Consider the following 22,973-nt stretch of genomic DNA (forward strand, 5'->3'; position numbering starts at 1 on the left):
TAAGCAACATAGTGTTTCACCACAAGATATCCTGACATAACAGTAGTTACCATAGTGTCTCTTTCCTTGGAATATTTGAGTATAACTTTTTATACTGTAGCATCAAACATATCAAGACAATGTAAAACCATTCAAGAGAATGACAGTATTATAGGGTATTTAGAACCAACTAACAGAAAACGAACAATGGTTTCTATATTATCTCCTTATCTATAAAAGTTTTTGTTTGTACTATCACATATAATAAAATCCAGTAAGATACAACATGTTAAGACTGATGGAGACAGAAGAACAAAAGCTTGATGGGACTTCAAAACAAGATGATATTAAATCAACACTAGCTATTATGATGTTTTGTTTTCTTCAAAATAGCTGTTCATACCATCACAGAATAAAATCAAACAGCCCAGAATAAAACCATTCCAATTAATGAATGAAAACATTATAAGGCTTCAAAGCAATATAATGGGGAATCATGATTACCACATACTTTTATGTATTGTTATCATTTCTTACATTAGGGAAACTATTTGGTATTTATACATGTGTGTTTGATTTATTTCACTTATGAGTATGGTCTTAAGCTGCGCCCATTTATTTATAAATATCTCAATGTGATCATTCTTTATAGCTGAGTAGTACTCCATTGTATAAAAATACCACAACTTTTTTATCCATTCCTCAGTTGATTGGATACTTAGGTTGTTTCCAAGATCTGGCTATTACAAATTGTGTGGCTATAAACATGGGTGCACATATATCACTGTGGTATGATGCCTTCAGTTCTTCTGGGAATATGTCTAGAAGTGGAATAGCTGGAACAAATGGGACTTCCAATCCCAGCTTTTTGAGACATCTCCAGACTGACTTCCACAATGGTTGCACCAGTCTACACTCCCACCAACAGTGCAGGAGAGTTCCTTTTTCCCCACAGCCTCTCCAGCATTTGTCGTTGGTGGTTTTTTTGATCCTGGCCATTCTTTCAGGAGTGAGATGGAATCTCAGTGATTTTAATTTGCATTTCTCTAATGAGTAATAATGATGAAAATTTTTTCATGTATTTATTTGCCATTTGTATTTCTTTATCTGAGAAGTGTGCATTCATCTCAGATGCCCATTTTTGGATTGGATCTTTGAATTTTAGGGGTCTGATTTCTTTAAATTCTTTATGTTTCAGACAGAAGTCCTATGTCTGAGGGACAGTTCACTAAGATTTTTTCCCAGGTTGTGGGTTTTCTTTTCACTATGCTGGAGATTTCTTTTGACATGCAGAAACTTTTTAATAAGAGTGATCCCAGTTATTGATTCTGGGAAGTATTTCCCGTGTGGTTTGAGTCCTGTTAATGAATTCTCTACCTACTCCTATGTATTCAAGGTTTTTACCCAATTTGTCTTCCAATAGATTTAGTGTTTCTGTTTTAATATTCAGATCTTTGATCCATTTAGATTTTAATTTAGTACATGGTGATAGGCATGGGTCTAGTTTTAGTTTTCGGCGTATGGAGAGCCAGTTTTTCCAACACCATTTATTAAAGAGACTGTCGTTCTTCCAGTGAACATGTTTGGCCCCTTTATTAAAGATAAGGTGTTGGTAGTTGTGGTTGTAACTTCTAATCTATTCCATTGATCTTCAGCTCTGTTTTGATTCCAGTACCATGTTGATTTTACTACAGCTGCTTTGCAGTATAACTTCAAATCAGGGATTGTGATGCCTCCTGCCTTGCCTTTGCTGCTTAGAACTGTCTATGCTATTCTGGGTCTCTTCTTGCTCCAGATGAATTTGAGGAGTGATTTTTCTAGATCTTTGAGGTATGTTGATGGTATTTTTATTGGGATTGCATTGAATCTGTGTAACAGTTTTGGGAGAATGGCCGTTTTCACAATATTTTATTCTTCCTATCCATAAGCAAGGGATGTCTTTCCACTTTCTGAGATCCTCTTCAGTTTCTTTTTTCAGTGTATTATAATTTTCCTTGTAAAGTTCTTTCACTTCTTTTGTGAGAGTAATTCCTAAATATTTCATTTTTTTGGTTGCTAGTGTGAAGGGTGTGGCTTCTATTATTTCTCTCTCTGTGATCTTGTTGTTAGTGTATAGGAATGCTATTGATTTTTTTTTTTTTTTTTTTGTCTTTTTCGTTTTTATGGGTACCGGGGATCGAACTCACGACTGCCTGTTTCCAAGGTAGGTGCTTATGCCGCTGAGCTAAACCTCCAGCCCCTAATGCTATTGATTTTGTATGCAGCTACATTGCTGAATTTATTATATTTAAGAGTCTTTCAATGGAGTTTTGGGGGTCTTCTATGGAAGTATTGTGTCATCTGCAAATAATGATAATTTAACTTCTTCTTTTCCTATCTTAACCCCTCTTATTTCTCTCTCGTCTAATTGCTCTGGCTAGTATATCCAGTACTATATTAAATAGGAGCAGTGATAAGGGACATCCTTGTCTTGTGCCTGATTTTAAAGTAAAGGCCTTCAATTTTTGGTCATTTAGTATGATACTGGCTGTTGGTTTGTCATAGATGGCCTTTATTATATTGAAGTAAAGACCATCTATTCCAACTTTCTTATCATAAGGTTCTTACTCTTTTTTTTTTTTTTTTGTCTTTTTCAGTTTTTATCGGTACCAGGGATCGAACTCACAACTGCCTGCTTGCAAGGCAGGCACTTATGCTGCTGAGCTAAATCCCCAGCCCCTATCATAAGGTTCTTATCATAAATGAATGTTGGACCTTACCAAAGCTTTTTCTGCATCTATAGAAATGATCATGTGATTCTTTTGGTTTTATTGATATAGTGGATTACATTTATTGATTTACGTATGTTGAACCATCCCTGCATGCCTGGGATGAATCCCACTTGGTTATGGTGTATAATCTTCTTGATGATTTGCTGCATTCTATTTGCCAATATTTTATTGAGGATTTTTGCATCTGTGTTCATTAGGGAGATTGGTCTGTAGTTCTCTTTTTTAGTTGGGTCTTTCTCCAGTTTTGGTACTAGAGTAATATTTGCTTCCAGGAATGACTTAGGAAGGATTGCTTCCCTTTCAATTTCATTGAAGAGTTTGAGGAGTGTCAGCATTAAGTCTTCTTTGTACTTCTTGTAGAATTCTGCAGTGACTCTGTCTGGGCCTGAGCTCTTCTTTGTTGGTAAGGACTTAATTACATTTTCAATTTCATTTATAGAGATTGGGTTATTCAGCAGTTTTACATCTTCTTGACCTAGCTTTGGTACTTCATATGTTTTTAGAATCTGTCTATTTCTTCTGTGTTATGAGAGTAGAGGTTTTCAAAATAGGTGTTGATGATCTTCTGTATTTCTATAGAGTCTGTAGTGATTTCGCCTTTTTCATTCCTTATTGCATGAATTTGAGCTTTTTCTTCTCTTTTTAAAAATAAGGTTGGCTAGGGGCTTACCAATTTTATTTATTCTTTCAAAGAACCAACTCTTTGATTCATTGATTCTTTGGATTGTTTTCTTAGTGTCTACTGCATTAATTTCTGCTCTGATTTTTGTAATTTTCTCTCTTCTCTTGGCTTTGAGCTTGACTTGCTCTTCTTTTTCTAGATATTTGAGGTGTAACATCAGGTTGTTTATTTGTTTTCATTCTGTTTTCCTGACATGAGAACTCAGTAAAATAAATTTTCCTCTGAGGACAGCTTTCATTGCATCCCTCAGATTCTGGTAAGTTGTATTTGTATTTTCTTTTGCTTATAGGTATTGTTTAATTTCTTCTTTAATTTCCCTTGTGACCCACTGATTACTCAAGAGTGTGTTATTCAGTTTCCATATGTTTGTGGGATTTTTGCAGTATCTCTTATCATTAATTTCTCATTTCATGGCACTATGATCCGATAACATGCAAGGGATAATTTCAGCTCTTTTGCATTTATTTAAATATGTTCTGTGAGCTAATATATGGTCTGTTTTAGAGAATGACCCATGTACTGCTGAGAAGAATGTGTATTTTTGATGTTGTTGGATGGAACACTCTGTATATGTCTGTCAAGTTCATTTGTTCACAATGATTCAGTGTGATTCAGTTCTGTTCTGTTTCAGTGTGATTCAGTTCTGTTATTTCTTTGCTGATTTTCTGTTTGGTTGATCTGTCCTTTGGTGTCAATGGTGTGTTAAGGTCTCCTGTTATAATTGTGTTACTGCTAATTTGGTTTTTCATTTCTGTTAATATTTGTTTTATATAACTGGGTGCTCTGGAATTTGGTGCATATATATTTAAGATTGTTATCTCCTCTTGAAGTTTTCCCCTAACCAGTATGTAATGACCTTCTTTATCTCTTCTGATCATTATTGGTTTGAAGTTCACATTGTCTGCAAACAGAATAGCTACGCCTGCTTTTTTGGGGGTTCTTGATGCATGAAATATTGTTTTCCATCCTTTAACTTTCAGTCTGTAAGTATCCTTTTGGGTTAGATGGGTTTCTTGTAGACAGCATATGGTTGGATTTTGTTTCTTGATCCATTCTGCCAGTCTGTTTCTTTTAATTGGTGCATTGAGACCATTTACATTAATGGTTATAACTGTTATATGTTGGTTTATTGTTGATATGTTATCTTTCTGCTGTTGCATCTTTATCTTTCTGTTCTGTTTGTCTGCTCTGCTTAGTGGTTCTTTCCTAAGTGTATCTAAACTGTCTTTCAGTATTCTTTGCAGGGTTGGCTTGGTGATCATGAAGTTCTTCAGCTGTTCTTTGTCATGGAAGTATCTTATTTCTCCATCAATTTTTTTTTTTTTTTTTGCTCCTTGGATTTCTTGAGATCTCCATCAGTTTTGAAGGACAGTTTTTCAGCGTACATCAGTCTAGGTTGGAAATCATTTTCCTTTAGGATCTGAAATACTTCACTCCATGCTCTTCTTGACTTTATTGTTTATGCTGAGAAGTCTGCTGTGATTCTGATAGGTTTTCCTTTATAGATGATCTGTCTTTTCTCTCTGACAGCTTTTTTTTTTGTCTTTTTCTTTTTTATCGGTACTGGGGATCGAACTCACAACTGCCTGCTTGCAAGGCAGGCGCTTATGCTGCTGAGCTAAATCCCCAGCCCCTCAATCTTATGTTGTTTTTCTTTGCATCATGCAGCTGTTGAATTGTTATTTCCTGATTTCTTGTTATTTTTTAAAAGATCTTTCCTTTCCTGTTCACTAGCTGTAATCTTATCTTTGAGGACTGAAATTCTATCTTCACTTTCATTGAGGCGGTTTTTACAACTTTCAATGGAATTTTTTATTTCCTGTTTATCTCTTTGCATCTTCTTTATGTATTCTGTTCGTTTCTTATATTATTCATCCAGGGATTCTACCTTTTTGTATAGTTCCTCCAATTTTTTAACTGTGTCTTCTTTAGATATATTCAGCATCTGTTTCATTTCTTTTATCCTTTCTTCTTTTACCTGGGAGATTATTTCTAATTTGAATTCCTTTAAAGCTTCCCAGAGTTGCTTCTTTATTTCAGTTGCTATTATGTCTGATATTTCAGGTGTATGGAATATATTTTCTTCTATGTACATAGCTCCTAAGGTTTCTTGGGATGGACTAGATGTTTGAGATTGCATTTTGGTCTTTTGTTTTGTCATTTTCCTATATTTCCGTGTTTCAAGTGTTGTTCCAAAGCTTCCCCTGGGCGTGTTGGAAATTGTCTCCTATGTCTCCCTGGGCTCCTGGGACTTCTCTAGTACCGTAGCTCCCTCCTTGGGCAGCAAGGCCCCCAGATTAAAAGGTTGCCAGGCTCATCTCAGGTAGGCCTAAAGCCTCCTCAAGCTGCACAGCTCCCCCCTCTGGCAGCAAAGCTCCTCAGACAGAAAGAAGGCCACCAGGTGTGGTCCAGGCAGGCCCAAATCCCACTAAGCCCAATCTAATGTGGCCTCAAGCCCAGTGGGCCCCCAACCACCTATAGCAAGGATCTCATACTCTCCCAGAGATCGGATGTTGTGTAACCATCCACCTCCTTGGGTGACAAAGCTCCCCAGGCTGATAGAAGGTCACCCCTATGGCCTAGGTAGGCCTCAAACCTCCTCCGCAGGGCTGCTCCCTCCTTCAGGCGGTGGCAGTAATGCTGGTGCTCTCCAGGCCGAAAGAAGGCTGCAGGCAAGCTGGAGCAGGTTCCTGAGGCTCTGCTCAGCTCCCTCCTCCAGGCGGGGCAGCTGCGGCGTGCCCTCCAGGATGGAGAGAAGGTGGTCAGCAAGGTCCAAGCAGGTTCTCATGGCTCGACCTTGAGACAGGGTTTTGCTATGTAGTCCAGGCTGGCTAAGGCCTGAACATAGTGATCCTCCTGCCTCAGCCGCCCAAGTACTGGAATTACAGGCGTCTGCCACCACACCTGACTGTTTAGTATTAAGTATATTATAAAATTTGTTGGTAACAAATTGCATTATGTGAGAATATCTTAATCTCTTTATTTCTTTTATTTTTTTGTTCTTTAACTGGGGATCCAACCCCAGTGCTCTCACATTGAGCTATATCCCCAGTCTCTTCTTCGTATCTGATAATGGTTTTGCTGGATTTTTGTTGGTAGTGTTCTTTCATTTAGCAGTTGAGTGTATCACTGTGCTGCATATTGACTTCATGATGTCTAATGATAAATCACATTGAGAACCCCATATGCATGTGAATAACTTGCTATTTTCAAGATTTTTTTTTTGGCAGTACAGGGTATTGAACGTAAGACCTTCACAGAGTTGTATTTCTAGCCTATTTATTTTGAAATAAGGTATCACTAAGCTCCCAAACCAGGCTCAAACTCATGATCTTCCTGCCTCAGCTTCCTTTTTTTTTCTTTTTTTGGTACTAGGAATCGAATTTAGGGCCTCACACTTGCCAGACAGACATTGTGCTGCTGAGCTATATTCTCAGCTGTCTTAGCTTCCTAAATGCTAAGATGAGAGGCATGTACTGCAACAACTGACTTTACAAAATAAATCTTCCCCATCTATTTGGGAGGTTGAAGTAGGAGGATCTCATGTTCAAGGCTAGCCTGCGTAGCTTATCAATTTAGCAAAACTTTGTCTCAAAATTAAAAAGTATTGGGGATGTAGCTCAGTGTGAAGTTCTGAGTTCAATTTCCAGCACCACAAAAACAAAACAATGAGACAGCTGGGTGTGATGGCACATGCTTGTAATCCCACCACTTGGGAGGCTGAGGCAAAAGGATGGCCATAAGTTTGAGGCCAGCCTGGGCTACATAATGAGTTCAGGCCCAGCCTGAATTACATAGCAAGACCTGCCTCAATACAAAATAAAAAACAAAAACAAAATCATTGAAGCCAGTTGTGGTGGCACAAGCCTATATATCCCAGCACTCTGAGAGGCTGAGACAGAAGGATTACAAATTCCATCGCAATCTGGCCAGTGTGGAGACTTAAGACTTTATCTCAAAATAAAAAATAAAAAAGTGCTGTGGATATAGCTCAGTGTGAAGAACTTGGGTTCAATTCTTAGCACAGCAAGAATAAATAAATAAATAAATGCATATAAATATAACACAGCACCTGTGTTAATTAGGTTCTCTTTCCTCTTTGGTTCTGTTTTGTTCTTCTTTGTTATTGACAGTGACAGTTTGTATACTGGCTTTTCTGAAATAACTCTGTAAATTAATTTCACTTTCTCTCTTCCTCCCTTGTTTCTTTTTCTTTTTTTGTGAATTGAATGATGGGAATTGAATTTTGGGAATTGAATGATGGATCTTAGTACTGAGCTATCTCGTCAGTCCTTTTAAAATTTTCAAGTTTTGAGACAGCTTCTCACTATGCTGTTAAGTTATGCAGTCTGGGCTTGAAGGAGGAGAGGTTTAATCTGCCTCAGTTTCAGAGAGCTCAGTCCATGATTGGCTGGCTCCAAGGCAAAACATGTCAAAAGGGTGTAGTGGAACAAAGGTGCTCATGGAGGCCAGGAAGCAGAGCACAGGGGAAGAGCACCAGTGAAAGATACACTCCAAAGGTCCACCCTAGTGATCCATCTCTAATCCAGCCCCAGCTCCTAAGAGTACCTTCAGCTATAAACATCTGTGGATTAGCTCACTGATGGTGTAGGGCCCCCATGATCCAATTACCTCCCCAGGAGTCTCTTAAGCCAGTTGATATTACCTGAGGCTCAGTGGTGGACTTCTGTAATCCTAGTGCTGCAGGAAAATTCCCAAACCCAGCCAAACTGGAAGACTCTTTGAACCGAGGAGATAAGAAGGCAGCTATTAATCTTTATGCTGGCAGACTGGTGAATCTTCACACCAGCAGACTGTTGTGGGATAATTCCTCAAAGGCAACAGCACTGAGTTGACAGAAACTTCGTTTATATAGAACTTAGAAGTAGGAGGTACAAAGCAAGTGACAAAATGTTACATAATTGGTTATATACATTGAGTCATATATTGACAGGCAAGTTAGTCTTGAACAGATTTGTTTGAAATAAAAGAATTGTTTATCATCATATAGAAACATTCCCAGAACAAGCAGAGGGGCCTCTTACAGAACAAAAAATATTCTGGGAATAAGGGGAGGGACCTTTATAAGGTGAACATAGTATATAAACATTCTGGGAACAAGGGGAGGGGACCCTTACAGGGTGAGCATAGTCAAAAGTGTCCTTAACTAACCCAGGATTTCTTTTTTTTTTTTTTGTCTTTTTCGTTTTTATTGGTACCAGGGATCAAACTCACGACTGCCTGCTTGCAGGGCAGGCGCTTATGCCGCTGAGCTAAATCCCCAGTCCCTAGCCCAGGATTTCTTAAGGTATAAACAATTATTCTGATTTAGTGCTTATCAGAGGTATGCAGTTTTGACACTATCAAGGTCAGATGAATTCAGGAGCAGAAACTTGGTCAGAGACCTCAAATTCGTATCATGAAGTACCTCTAAGTTTGCTATTTTATATATGTGTTCTTACATTATACTTATGCCCCAACACTAGCACTCTGTGACTGAAGCAAGGAGGATTGTAAGCTCAAGCCCCTCCTGGGCAACTTTAGTAACTTAGCAAGACTTTGGCTTAAAACAAAAGGTAAAAAAAGGGTGGGGATGTAGCTTAGTGGAAAAGTCCCTGGGTTCAATCCATGGTATAGAAAGAGAAAGAAAAAAAGAAAGAAAGAAAGAAAGAAAGAAAGAAAGAAAGAAAGAAAGAAAGAAGAAAGGAAAGGAAAGAAGAGAGAGAGAGAGAGAGAGAGAGAGAGAGAGAAAATTACCTCACGTATGACTAGAAGCAGTAAATCTTTCAGTTAGCCAAGGGTCTCAGAGTGCACATTGGAACATGCTTTCAACCTTCACCCAGGCAGTTTGCAATGCTGCTTCTTTTCCTGCTTGGATACAGCCTCAAGTTTAAGCAATGGTGCGGGTTTAGGGGGGTCTTCAGACTTTCCTAACCATGCACAAAGGCCTGAGGATTAAACATGCACACAGCCTCCTACATGTGCAGCTTTCCCCAGATCCCTATGGATATCACATTCCACAGTCTTTTCTTTTAAATTAGCCTGTTCTTTTCTCCAACTGTTGTCTATCATCACAGATAGTACAATGTTAAACAGTTGCCTTTCATTGTTATAGACAAACGTCCCAAAGGAAAAGTCTTTTTAGCAACAGGTTCCAAGCCAGGTCAAATAAATATAGCTTTTTTTTTTTAAAGTTTCAAATATATTTTATTTCTTCAATATGTCATATTTTTAATAGCCCTCTAGGGCTTTTACTTGGCATCAGTTATTTGTTGGTTATGAAACAGTTCAGTATTACACCAGCTGGCATGATTACCACTCTGTCCATTCCTTTGGGGTGAGTTGTTAACAGTGGACAGGTTTCATTGTTTTCCAATTTGTATTTCTCTTATAGTATATGTCTATGCAGAAAGTGGCTGCACTAGCTAGTACAGCATAAATGTTATTTGTCATGGTAATCTAATATCTGTTTCTGGCATCTGCTTTGTCACTGTTTGTTGAGTGCTTCTAACTTGGAGATTACTTAAGGTATTTTTGCCAAGGGAAATATGGAGCTGAAGGTAGAGCTATGGTAAATGCAGATATTGATTTGATACAAAGTTGCTCCAGGTGCCCTTGCAAAGAGCCCTAAGAAACCTAGATTTCCTTGAGTGAATTTCCAGGAAACTATAAGACAGAACAAATCATTGAATGGAGTTTTCTGTGAATGAGGCTTTGAAGGAGTTCTAAATCCATTTTGCTTCTTTAGTAGCTACCAAGATGCCGGCTTTCAAGGAAAGAGGAAGAGGAAGGATGGGCAAGGGCATATTAAAATGGCACAAAACTCATTGTTCTTATTGAGAGTCACTTTGATGAGAGGCAGGGTCTCACTAGGTTGTTCAGGCTGGCCTGGAACTCATGACAATCTTTCTGCCTCAGCCTCCCAAGTACTGGGATTCCAGGCATGCACCACCATGCCCAGCAAGAGTCAATTATTTTTCTTGCATAAACACTCCCATTATTGCTGCAAGCCTTTCCAAAGTAATAAAAGAAAAATTGATCCTGAGGATTTTACCAGTGATCTTGTCACTTTTATGGATGAGTGAAATTTTGGAGGCTCTTACTCCACCATTTTTGCTCACATTATTCTTTTTGGTTGCTTTTTGTGTGTGTGTGTACCGGGGATTGAACTCACGACCTCGCATTTGCCAAGCAGGCACTTATGCTGCTGAGCAAAACCCCTGGCCCCTCTGGTTGCTTTTAAATTTTTCTTTCCATTTGTTTTTGTACTGAATTCTTTAATGTCATTATTGATGTCTGTGTTTCTCGCACATCCAACATCTGCAAATCCTGTACGGGTAGCAAATCCTCTACCTTTGAAAAATATTCAGGATCCTACCACTTTTCACCACTTGTATTGTTACCAGCCTCCTTTAACCTAGTGCTCTTCTGTCACTCATTATTATTATTTTTGAGACAAGGTCTTGCTATGTAGTATGGGCTGGCCTTGAACTCATTATATAGCCCAGACTGGCCTCAGATTCTCAACAATCCTTCTGCCTAAGCCTCTCAAGTGCTGGGATTACATGGGTGTACCACCATGCTCAGGCTTCACTCTTTTTTTTTTTTTTTTTTTTGTCTTTTTCATTTTTATCGGTACCAGGGATCAAACTCATGACCGCACACTTGCAAAGCAGGCGCTTATGCCGCTGAGCTAAATCCCTCAGCCTTCACTCTTTATTTGTTTATTTTTTGATTCCAGGGATCGAACCAAAAACTTCATGTTTGCCAGGCAAGTGCTTATGCTGCTGAGCTAAATCCCTTATCTTCTTTCTTTTTTCAGACTTCTAAACATGGGTGTGGCTGTAATTCTACAAGGTCTGTACCCTTCAAAGATTCATGGACCAGAATCTTGGTCCTCAATATGGGAGTATAAAAGATGGAAGAACTTTTGAGAGGTGGAGTATAATGGAAGGTAATGAGATCATTGAGGACAATATCCTTGGATGATATTAATGTAGTTCTCACAGGACCTTGGCTAGTGCCCACCAGAATAAGTTATAAAAAGAGTAAGCTTGGCCCCTAATTGTTTCTGGCTTGCTGTCTCACCGTATGATCTCTGCATGTGTTCCTGCCACTCTAATGCCATCTGTCATGAGACAAAATTATGGAGTAAACAAATAGGACCATCCAATGTTGGATTTTTAGTCTTTCAAACTGTAAGCTAAATAAATTTTTTTCTTGTAAGTACTCAGCTTCAAGCCTGACATAATATGTGCCTGTAGTCCTAGCACTTGGGCAACTGAGACAGGAGGATCACCATGAGTTCTATACGAGCCTACACAGCGGCTTCAAGGCTAACCTGAATCGCATGACCGCTCTCACTGTTCATCCCCCTACCATCAGAAAAAGTACTCACCTTCAGATAATTTGATATAATGACAGGAAATGGATGAAGACTGTCCTGTTTTAAAACCTTTGCTTTGTTATATCAGATTTATATATGGTTCATTCCCTTAGTTTCTTTAGGTCATTGCTCATTTCACGCTATACCTCACATCCTCTCTATCTTCTTTATTGTGCCTCATGTTATATTTCCTAGTATTTATTATCTGTCTCCTCACATTAGAATGTAAACACCTAAAGGCATGTGTTCATTATTGTATCCTCAGTGCCTGGAACATGACTGATTTACGTGGTATTCTAGTAGAATGTGTAACAGATATCTTTCATTTGTCCCTCGATCCTCTCTTCATTAGTCATGATGTTCTCTACGCTGTATGGACAGTATCAGTAGACTCTTTTGCTCTCTGATTTCAGCCCAGGTAGAGCTCCAATAAGAGTCTAGAGAAGAAGCCAGGCATGGTAGTGCACAACTATAATCCCAACACTTAGGAGGCTGAGGCAGGAGGACTAATGCAATTTTGAGGCCAGCCTGGGATACATAGAGAGTTCGAGTTCACCCCGAACTATGTAGCAAGAACCTGTCTTGAAAAAATTGGAAAAATAAATTTGGAGGAAAGACAGGCCAGATTTCCCAAGCTCTTTTCTGCTAAATTGCCTCAGGTTTACTATCCCTGGATCCCTGGAGGGTCACTATCTCTCTCTCTGTCTCTGTTTCTGTCTGTCTCTGTCTCTGTCTCTCTCTGTCTCTCGTATCCTCTTGTAGCCTTTTCTTCCTACTAATTCCTTTATACCATTCTTTTGCCTTTTGGTGTCAGCATAGCAATAGCTTGTCTGCTGTTACCACCTTTAGGGTATTGTACTAACACTGTTTTCACAGGGCTGGGAATTTAGCTCAGCAGCATCTCAGTCGTGAGTTCGATCCCTGGTACTGATTAAAAAAAAAGACACAGTCCTAACACTGTCCTCAGAGTATTGTCCTATCCATATGGTTTTCTTGCACCCATTGATACTTTTGTAAATAGGCCTAATTCAAGAGTGACTTTTATTTACAATGAACCTAATTACAGGTTTATTTACAATTAACCTAATTTGAGAGTGACTTTTATTTACAATGAACCTACCAAAAAAGAAATCAGGAGAACAATCTCACTCCTAGTAGCTTCAAAAACAAATTTAAGCTGGAGGTTTAGCTCAGTGGCCTAAGTGCCTGCCTGGCAAGCGTGAGGTAGTCAGTTTGATCCCCAGTACAAAAACAAACAAAACAAAAAAAACCCCCAACAACAACAGCAAAAAAACAAATTTAAATACCTAGGAATTAACATATTCAATGAAGTGAAAGACCTCTCTGATAAAAAAAAAAAAAAAGTATAGTTAACAAACAAAAAACTATAGTATCCTGAAAAAAGGAAATTGAACAGGGCATCAGAAAATGGAGAAATATCTTTTGTTTCTAGATAAGCAGAACACAAAATTCTTGTTTTGTCTGTTTTTGAGACAGGGTCTTGCTATGTAGTATAGGCTAGCTTTGAACTCACTATGTAGTCTAGGCTGGCTTAAAATCCTACAGCCTCAGCTCTCAAGTATTGGAATTATAGGTATGTGTCACCACATCTGCCAGAAGTTATATTATCAAAATGGCCAATCAAAATACTAACATTATTTTTCACAGAACTAGAAAAAAAATTCTATTTGGAACCAGAAGAGACACAGGATAGCAAAAACAATTCCGAGTGACAAGAGCAAAGCAGGAGGCATCATGAGTCTGAATTTCAAACTATATTACAAAGCCACAGTGACAAAAACAGCATGATACTGGCACAAAAACAGACATGTTGGTCAGTGGAGTAGAAATGAGGCTGCGGAAATAAACCTAGCATTTTTGGTCATCTGGTCTTTAACAAAGGGGCCAAAAACATATGCTAAAGAAAAAGATAATCTCTTTAACAAATGGTGCTGGGAAAAATGGTTATCTGTGTGCAGAAGAATGAACATCTTTCTCACCTTGAACTAAACTCAAATCAAATAAAAAACAGATCAAAGACATAAGACTAAAAACACTAAATCTTGTGGAAGAAAAACTGATAAAACTCTTAAAGGCATAGGAAAGACTTCCTGACCAGAAGCCCAGTTGCACAAGAAATAATACCAAGACTCAACAAATAGGCTATTTCAAATTAAAAAGCTTTTATATAACAAAAGAAACAATTAAGAGAGTGAAAGAACAATATATAGAATGGGAAATTTTTTTAAAAATTTTATTTAAAGAAAGACTAAACAAAACAGAAAATGGGTAGAAATAATACATACATTCAGAGAAAAAAATAAACAGTAAGAAATCACTAGTTGATGTTTACATATTGTCATGTTACAAATAGTTCTTCAAGATCCAAAAATGAAACATGTAAAGTGGAAATTCAAACAGTGAGACTGCAAACAGTTCTGTTCAACTGTCTAAAAAAAAACTTAGTAACATGGTTGTCGATCCTATACACTTAAACATACATGCAGTTATCCATATCTTCATTTATGTTGAGATTAAACAAACTAAAGCAGGTTAAAATCATTCTGAACAAAGAATAATAGTATTGCTGGATTTCACATCATGACACTCCATGATCAGCACTGGGCACTGTAGTGTCTTTTTTAAAAATTTAATTTAAAGAAAGACTACACAAAACAGAAAACAGGTAGAAATAATACATAATTTCAAAGAAGAAAATAAACAGTAAGAAATCACTAGTTGATGATTACAGATTGTCTTCTTACAAATAGTTATTCAAGATACTAAAGTGGAGCATATAAAGTGGGGATTCAAACAATGAGACTGCAACTAGTTCTGTTCAACTATCCAACAAAAACTTAGAAATACGGTTATCAATCCTATACATTTAAACATACATGCAGTTATCTATATCTTCAATTATGTTGAGATTGAATAGACCCAAGCAGGTTAATATCTCTCTGAACAAAGAATAATACTATTTCTGGGTGTCACATTATGACACTCCAGGATCAGCACTGGGTATTTTAGTGTCTTTTTTTCTTCAAAGTATCTGTTCATTTCATCATGTGTCATAAGATCAGTTCTCATAAACTGTTTATAGATTCTACACATGCATGAGTCTTAACATGTATTTCTATCCTTTCTATATTAGAGGGAGAAACAAACCAAAGCAAGGCAAAATAAAACATATTCCTATAAACACATGAAATGAAAAAAACATATAAGACCATTGTACAGAGTGTTCTACTATGGTTCCTATGTTGTCTCTTGTTATCTCCAATAAAATTGACTATATCATCAGATATAGTATAATTGAATATAGCAGTACATAACAGTATTAATAAAAACACAACTTTGTATATAGTATAGAACTTCAAAAACTGGCAGTTATCAAACCAGAATGTGTATTGTAGAGTCTTGTCATCTTCAGTGTAGTTGCCTATACTCTCAGACTTGATACTCTCAATCATATCAGTTTTGAATAAAATCTTCTCTGCATCATTTCTGTTATGCTCTTTTTTTTTTTTTTTTGCCATTAGTTGTCTGCTTATCTCCTTCATTCTGTTTTCTGCTCCATTCATTGAGGCCTCTCTGCTATTGTTCCTGAAATCCTAGTACTTTTCTCTCTCTAGAATGCCCTGCAGTATGCTCTGTAGAGTTGGATTAGTAGTTGTGAATTTCCCAAGTTCCTCTTTGTCTTGGAAGCATCTTGTTTCTCCATTAATTTCTAGAGACAGTTTATCACAGTATATCAATCTGGGATGGAGGTTATTTTCTTTTAGGGCTTGGAATATTTCGCTCCAGGCTCTTCTTGACTTGATGGTTTGTGTCGAGAAGTCTGCCATTATTCTGAAGGGTCTTCCTCTGTAGGTTATCTGTTGCTTGTCTCTGAGAGCTTTTAATATTTGTTTTTATATTTAATTTCTGAGATCTTGATTATTATATGCCTGGGTGTAGCTCTGTTTTGGTTGTAGGTGGCTGGAGTTCTGTATGCCTCATATATCAGAATGTTTTTCTTAATTATTTCTGTGAATAGCTTTATAGTTCCTTTGTTTGTACTCTAGCTTCTTCATTCACATTCTTTATTCTCAAGTTACAGATCGTTTTTGTTTTTGTTTTTTTTTTTTTTTTTTTTTTGGTCTTTTTCCTTTTTATCAGCACCGGGGATCAAACTCGCGACTGCCTGCTTGCAAGGCAGGTTCTTATGCCGCTGAGCTAAATCCCCAGCCCTATGTTATAGATCCTTTTGTCTTCTTCTAGCCTTTGTATCATTACTGCTTGTTTCCTTGTTATTTTTAAAAAGTTTTCCCTTTCATACTCCCACATTGCAAAATTGTCCTCCAGTTTGGATAATTTAACCTTAGTTTCTTTCAAGCTGATTTGCCATCTTTCCATAGAGTTTTTAATTTCCTGGTGATCTCTTTGAATCTGCTTCATGTATTCTATATTTTTTTATATTCTTTACCAAATGGTTCTCTCCTTTGTTTGAGTTCTTCCCTTCTTCCGTCTGTGTCTGCTTGAGGGGTGCTTAGTATCCCTTTTATTAATCTTCTTATATCTTGCTTTATTTGGCTAAATATTTTACTTTTGAACTTGTCTATAAGGGTGTCTTTATGACACTCATATATATCTCTTTATGTCTTTATGACACCCAAATATATCTCTTTATGTCTTTATGACACCCAAATATATCTCTTTATGTCCACTGGTGCTGTGTCTGATATTGCATGTTTGCTGTTCTCATTATCCTTTGTATTTACCTGTCCTGGGTCAATTTTCTCAGGTTTGGGGCCTGGGGACTTTTTTGTTGTTGCTTCCTCTTCCCATCTTTTTGCGTCTTTCAGGAGGCCCCAGTTTCTTTCTTTGTTGGTTACAATTCTTCTGAAGTGCACTGACTAGATGACCCTTCCACTGCAGTGTGCTAGTAAGTTGAAGACAGGAACAGGTATGTTGGCCCCTCCCCTCCAGATCAGTCAAGCTGTTGTGGCCTGCACTGTATTACTTTGTGCAGCCTCCCCTGTGGATTGGCGGTGGCAGTGGGGGCGGGGCAGGGGCGGGGGCAGTCTCTGGGTGCTGAGTGGCTCTACTTCCCCAGCCTCCAGGCGGCAGTGGCAACAGGTCTCGCTGGTGGCCTGGAGGTGCAGGAGGGGGCGGCTGGAGCGCAGTGGCACAGGGATCAGTCAAGCTGCTGTGGCCGGGAAAATTTTTTTGACAGCTGCTCCTCAGACAGACTACTAATATCTAGTTTATATAAAGAACTATTACATGGGGCTAGGGATTTAGCTCAGCGGCATAAGCACCTGCCTTGTAAGCAGGCGGTCATGAGTTCAAACCCTGGTACTGATAAAAACAAAAAAGACAAAAAAAAAAAAAAAAAAAAAAAAAAGAACTATTACATAAAAAAAATAGGCCACCCAAAACAAAAGACCCAATTACAAAATGGGCAATTGATATAAATAGGCACATCTCAAAAGAAGTACAAATGACCAACACATGAAAAAAAATGTTCAGCATCTTTGGCTGTCAGAGAAATGCAAATCAAAACAACACTGAGAATGGCTATCATCACAAACTAAAAACAACAAATGCTGGTGAGGTTTAAAGGAAAAAGAAACCCTTCACCCCCCCCCCAAAAAAAAAAGAAACCCTTCTACATTGTTGGTGAGAATATAATCTAGTGCAACCACTGTGGAAATCAGTATGGAGAGTCCTCAGAAAACTAAAAATAGAGTCTGTACCCAGCTGTACCTCTTCTAGGTTATCTTCCCAAAAGAAATCATGTTACATAACCCTTTAAAGACATATTACAATGATGTACGCATACCCCGTGTTTTTAGCAGCACTACTCATAATAGCTAAACCTTAGAAGCAGTCTAATGCTCATCAACAGATGAATGGATAGAGGAAATGTGGTATATATATATATATATGTATATATACAGTGGAATACTATTCAGGTATAATGAAGGACAAATTTGAGTGATTTGTAGGAAAATGGATGCACCTTGAGACTAAGTGAAATAAATCAGACACAGAAGGTTAAATGTCACATGGTGATTTCTCTTATATGAGAAATCCAAAGAAAAAATAATTTAGGAGCAAAATAAAAAGGGGGCTGGCCATGGTAGTACACATCTGTAATTCAAGCACTCAGGATTATTTGCAAACAAAAGTGTTTGTGAACTGAGGTACTATTTTTATTTTAAAAATTCTTATAATCATTAAGAAAAGCACAAGTACCACAACAGAAAAATGGGACAAACTGGGGTATAACTCATGGTAAAGCATTTGCAAAGCATGTGTGAGGTGCTGGGTTGCATTCCCAGCACTGCGGCAGTGGTGTGCTGGGCATGGTGGCACACTCATCTAATCTCAGCCAGAGGATCTCAAGTTTGACCCTAGCCTTAATGACTTGTCTCAAAAAATAAAAAGCACTGTGGATGTAGCTAAGAGTGAAGGTCCTGGGTTCACCTCCTTGCACCACTAAAGAAAGAGAGAAGCCCTTAATTTTTGGTACATTACCAAAAATTAACACTCATAATCTTTCTCCTAGCATTGGCTTTTTACCAGATGTCTTGGTTACTTTTATCTTGTTGCTGAGACAAAACACCTAATGCCCCAAATTAGGGAAGGATAGGTTTATTTAGCTCAGTGTTTGGAGGTTTCAGTCCATATACAGCTGTCTCCAAGGCTGCTGTGGCTTGGCTGAGGGGGAGCCGTTCATGGTGGCTGCAAGCAACAAGAGCGATAAGGGCAAGAAGAGGGGAAAGCGGGTCTCCTTCTCTCCCTTACATCCCATCCCTGGGCAGATGCAGCACTCACACTGCCAATCCCAGTGCTAGATAACAAACCACTCACAAACTCTAGACTCAGCCACCTCCATGACTGCATGAGGCTTTAAACAAGCCATAACACTAAAGTAACTGCACTGGGGGAAAGGAAATGATCAGATCTTTTGGGAATTACTGCAGACTGGCTGTGAGCTGACACTAGTTCCAGGAGGCCCATGATGTTACTGTAATCCACCAGTCAGAGCAAGAGCTTATGGAGGTCATTTAGCACAAGTCTGTCTCGCAATGGGCCCAATGGGCTTCCTAACTGATCATGAGGTTTTTTTTTTTTTTTTTTTTTTTTACCATTTCTAGAATGTGTGGTTGGAATAGATATTCTTAGCAGCCGGTAGAATCCCTATTTTGGTTCTCTGACCTGTGAGGTGAAGATTATTATGGTGGCAAGAGTCAAGAAGGACTCACATGTAGCTCAGGGGTAGAGCACACAGCTAGCATGTATAAGGCATAGGTTTAAACTTGAGCATCTGAAAGACAATAAAAGTCAAGCGGAAGGTACTAGAATATTAGAATTATTTCTACTCAGACAGTAATAGATCAAAAGTAATACCATGTTCCTAGAGAAATTGCAATGATTAGGGCTGCCATCAAAGTCTTGAAAGATACATGAGAATTCTATCAAATCTTCATTCAGTTTGATTATTTGGCCTGTACTGAAGAGATAGGAATCCTTCAAAATGACAGTGTGTTACTATAAGCTTAATGTGATGACGATTACATTTGTAGCTGTTATACAAGATATGACTTCACTGCTTGAGTATATGGACACGTATGTGGAACCTGGTATGCAGATTAATCTAGAAAATGTTTTTTTCCCATTATTGTCAAGTCAGACCACCAAAAGCAGTTCACTTTTAGCTGGTAAGGCCAACAGTACACCTTCACTGTCCTACCTCAAATTTAGATCATCTTGTATACCAGTTCTCCAGCCCTATATTATGATTACTTCATTAGGGATATTGATTGCCTTTCCTTCTGCAAAATATCATGCTATAACAGTTATGATACTATGCTGATTAAATCTAGTGAGAAAAAAGTAACTACATTAGCCAGGCATGGTGGTACCTATCTATAATCCTAGCACTTGGAAGGCTGAGGCAGGAGGACTGTTACAAGTTCAAGGCCAGCCTTAACTACAAAGTAAGACCCTCTTTCAAAATGCTAAAAATCAAAACAATAAAAACAAAGCAAAAAAAAAAAAAACCAAAAACAAAAACAAAAAAAGCTGAGCATGCTGTCACATGGCTGTAATCCCAGCACTTCAGAGGCTAAAGCAGAAAGATTGCCATAAATTTGAGGCCAGCCTAAACTACATAGTGAGTTTAAGGCCAGCCTGAACTACAGAGTGAAACCCTGTCTCAACAAAAAAAAACAAAAACAAAATGAAATACCAAAACAAGAACAACAACAAACAAAACTCAAAAAAGGAATTACTCTAAACTTATTGGTATGGCGTTTGCATGGCAGAAGGTAGGGAAAATATCTGACAAAAATTCAGGGGCCTTGTATCTCAATTTCTAGGGGTTCTCCTAATCTGAGGCATGTTGAGATGTTCCTTTTAAAATAAAGGATAAATTGTTGTATGTGGTTCTTCTTTCTACAACCAAAAAAGGGCACAATTCCTAGTGGGTCTGTTTGGAAGTAATATACTCCTAACTTGCAATGTATTATACTAGGAAACACATCTGGACACTTGCTAAATGAACTCCATATTCCTCTAAAGCAATAAGCAAAGAAGGGAATTAATATGCTGGTTGGGGTGATTGATCCTGACTAAAAGTGGGAAATCTAACTACTCAAAGTAGGAAGTAAGGACATCTAGAATACAGACAGTTCCTGTTAGCACCTCTTGATATTATCATGCTTTGTAATGGAGGTTTACTTTGTGACTGAGGTCCAAGGTAGGTCTACTAAGGAGCCAGACCTTCAAGAATGAAGATCGAATCACTTTACCAAGTAAAGAACCATGAGCATCTGAGCTCTTTTCTGAAGTCAAAAGGTATACAAAAGGGTAGAGGAACAGGTAGTTACGAATATGACCATGTGGACAGTTATAGAAATGAGAACTGTAGCTATCATGAGTACTCCTCTTTATTTTGTAATAAATATGTATGTATGTATATATGCACTCATCTATCTCATAGAGATGTACACATGTATTATATTAAGCACATATCTTTGTTTTCCTCTCATATTCCTTTATCATATAATGTAAGATGTATTGATTTACCATGCTATTAGTAGTACCTTTAATTTCACATCAGTATTATACCAAGGAAAAGAAATATCAGTCAAGGACTTTTTCTCCTCTTTGAGGAAAAGGAGTTAGTGCCCTATTGATTGTATGCAGGATAACTGTATCAAATTAGACAGAATTATGGCCTTGTTGCCTTTATTTGGAGATTGAGTGTTTCAGGAGATACGTGTGAATGCCAAGTTAACAAGTAGATTTGTAATGGCTAATTTTATGTATCAACTTAATTGGGACAGGCATTGGCTTCTCAGCCTTTTGGCTAAGATCAAGTAAGATCAAGTATAGCTGGGACAGAAAGTACACAGATAATTGGTTAAACATTATTCTGGGTACATTTTCAGGAATGCTTCTGGATAAAATCAACATCTGAATCAGTAGACTGAGTAAAGCAGATTTCTCTTCCGAATGTGTGTGTTTGTGTGGGAGTTCTTATTCATCCACTGAAAGTCTGAACAGAACAAAAGTGGGTAGGGGAGAGAACTCTGCCTCTTCTAAGCTGGAAGATGGGCCTTTTGCACCAGGACTAGAAGATACCCTACTGATTTTCCTAGTCCTCAGGTCATTGCATTTGGACTGAAACTTAAATCACTGATTCTACCATTTCTCAAACCTTTGAACTCATACTTAGAACAATACCATCAACTCTCTAGGGTCTCCAGCTTGCAGATACTACAGATTATAGAACTTCTCAGCCTCTATAACTGCACAAGCCAAATCATTATATTTCTTTCACACACATACACACACACATACATACACATACAGATGGATTTTTTGTATTATATTTAAGAAATTTTTGACAAACTCATGATTACTAAAAGCTTCTGTTTTCTATTACAGCGATCTACGTATGATCCACTTTATTTATGCTTTGTTTCTTGACACAAAGTCTCACAGTGTAGCACAGGCTGCTCTTGAACTCATTATGTAGCATACACTGGCTTCAAACTTGTGGCAATCCCTCTGTCTCGGCCACCCAAGTACTAGGATTACAGGTGTGTGCCATCACACCCAAGTGTATATGATTTGTTTGAACATTCTGAGATAATTTTTATACATATTGTGTGGTAACAGCAAGGTGGTTTTACATATTCTGAATATGCACTTTGACTGGGTTGTGTTGAATCTTATGTATTGGTTTGAGAAGATATGACATGTCGATTATTGACTATTACAATCCCTGAACAAGATAATCTCTCCATGTTCTTTGGCCATTAATTTCCACAGCGTTTCAGAGTTTTCAGTTTTATATGTTTCTTCTCAAATTTACTCGTAGTTGTTTCACATTTTGAAGTTATTTACAATAACTTAACTTACAAAATAACTTACAAAAATTTCAATCTGATAGTTTTGACAGTACATATAAATACAACTGAATTTTGCATATTGATCTTTCTTCTTGTAAGCTTGCCAAACTCAATTATTAGATCTAGTAGGGGTTTTTGGTAGACTACATAATTTTTTTTATATAAACGTGGTAGGGCTGGGGATTTAGCTCAATGGCACAAGCTCCTGCCTGGCAAGTGCAAGGTCAGGAGTTTGATCCCCAGTTTAAAAAAATGATGTTATTTACAAAAAGACAATTTTAATTCTTTACTTTTTTTTTTTTTTTTTTTGGATAAGGTCTCTCTGTGTAGTTCAAGCTGGCCTTGAATTATGTAGCCTAGGCTGGTTTCAAACTCATGGCAATCCTCCTGAGTGCTGGTTTTCAAGCATGCACCACCACGTCTGGCCTTTATTTTCTATTTCATTTTCTTCTCTATTGTACCAATTAGAATCTTGAATACAATGCTGAATATTTGTTGAGAGCAGATATCTGTTTAACATTCTACTTCTTTTTTTTTTTGTTCTTTCTCGTTTTTTATCAGTACCAGGGATAGAACTCATGACCGCCTGCTTACAAGGCAGGCATTTATGCTGCTGAGCTAAATCCCCAGCCCCCATTTTTTTTTTTTTTAAGACAGGGTCTTGTTAAATTGTCCAGCCTGACCTTGAACTTGCAGTCCACCTTTCTCAGCCTGCCAAGTATCTGGGATTATAGACATGTGCT

The 22,973-nt window shown here is 37.8% G+C and overlaps 1 long non-coding RNA gene across 1 annotated transcript in view; it reads left to right on the top strand.

The window, feature by feature from the left end:
• The window catches only part of LOC106028969 (uncharacterized), a 44,386-nt gene that overhangs the window by 16,868 nt on the left and 4,545 nt on the right, over nucleotides 1-22,973 (top strand). Inside the window, exon 2 of the long non-coding RNA XR_001202593.3 lies at nucleotides 11,255-11,386. This is a non-coding gene — a long non-coding RNA (uncharacterized LOC106028969). The remainder of the gene's footprint in view (nucleotides 1-11,254; nucleotides 11,387-22,973) is intronic.

The sequence above is a fragment of the Cavia porcellus genome, unplaced genomic scaffold (genome assembly GCF_034190915.1).
Source record: "Cavia porcellus strain 051 isolate PalLab524CR breed Dunkin Hartley unplaced genomic scaffold, mCavPor4.1 scaffold_8, whole genome shotgun sequence".
Lineage (NCBI taxonomy): Eukaryota > Metazoa > Chordata > Mammalia > Rodentia > Caviidae > Cavia > Cavia porcellus.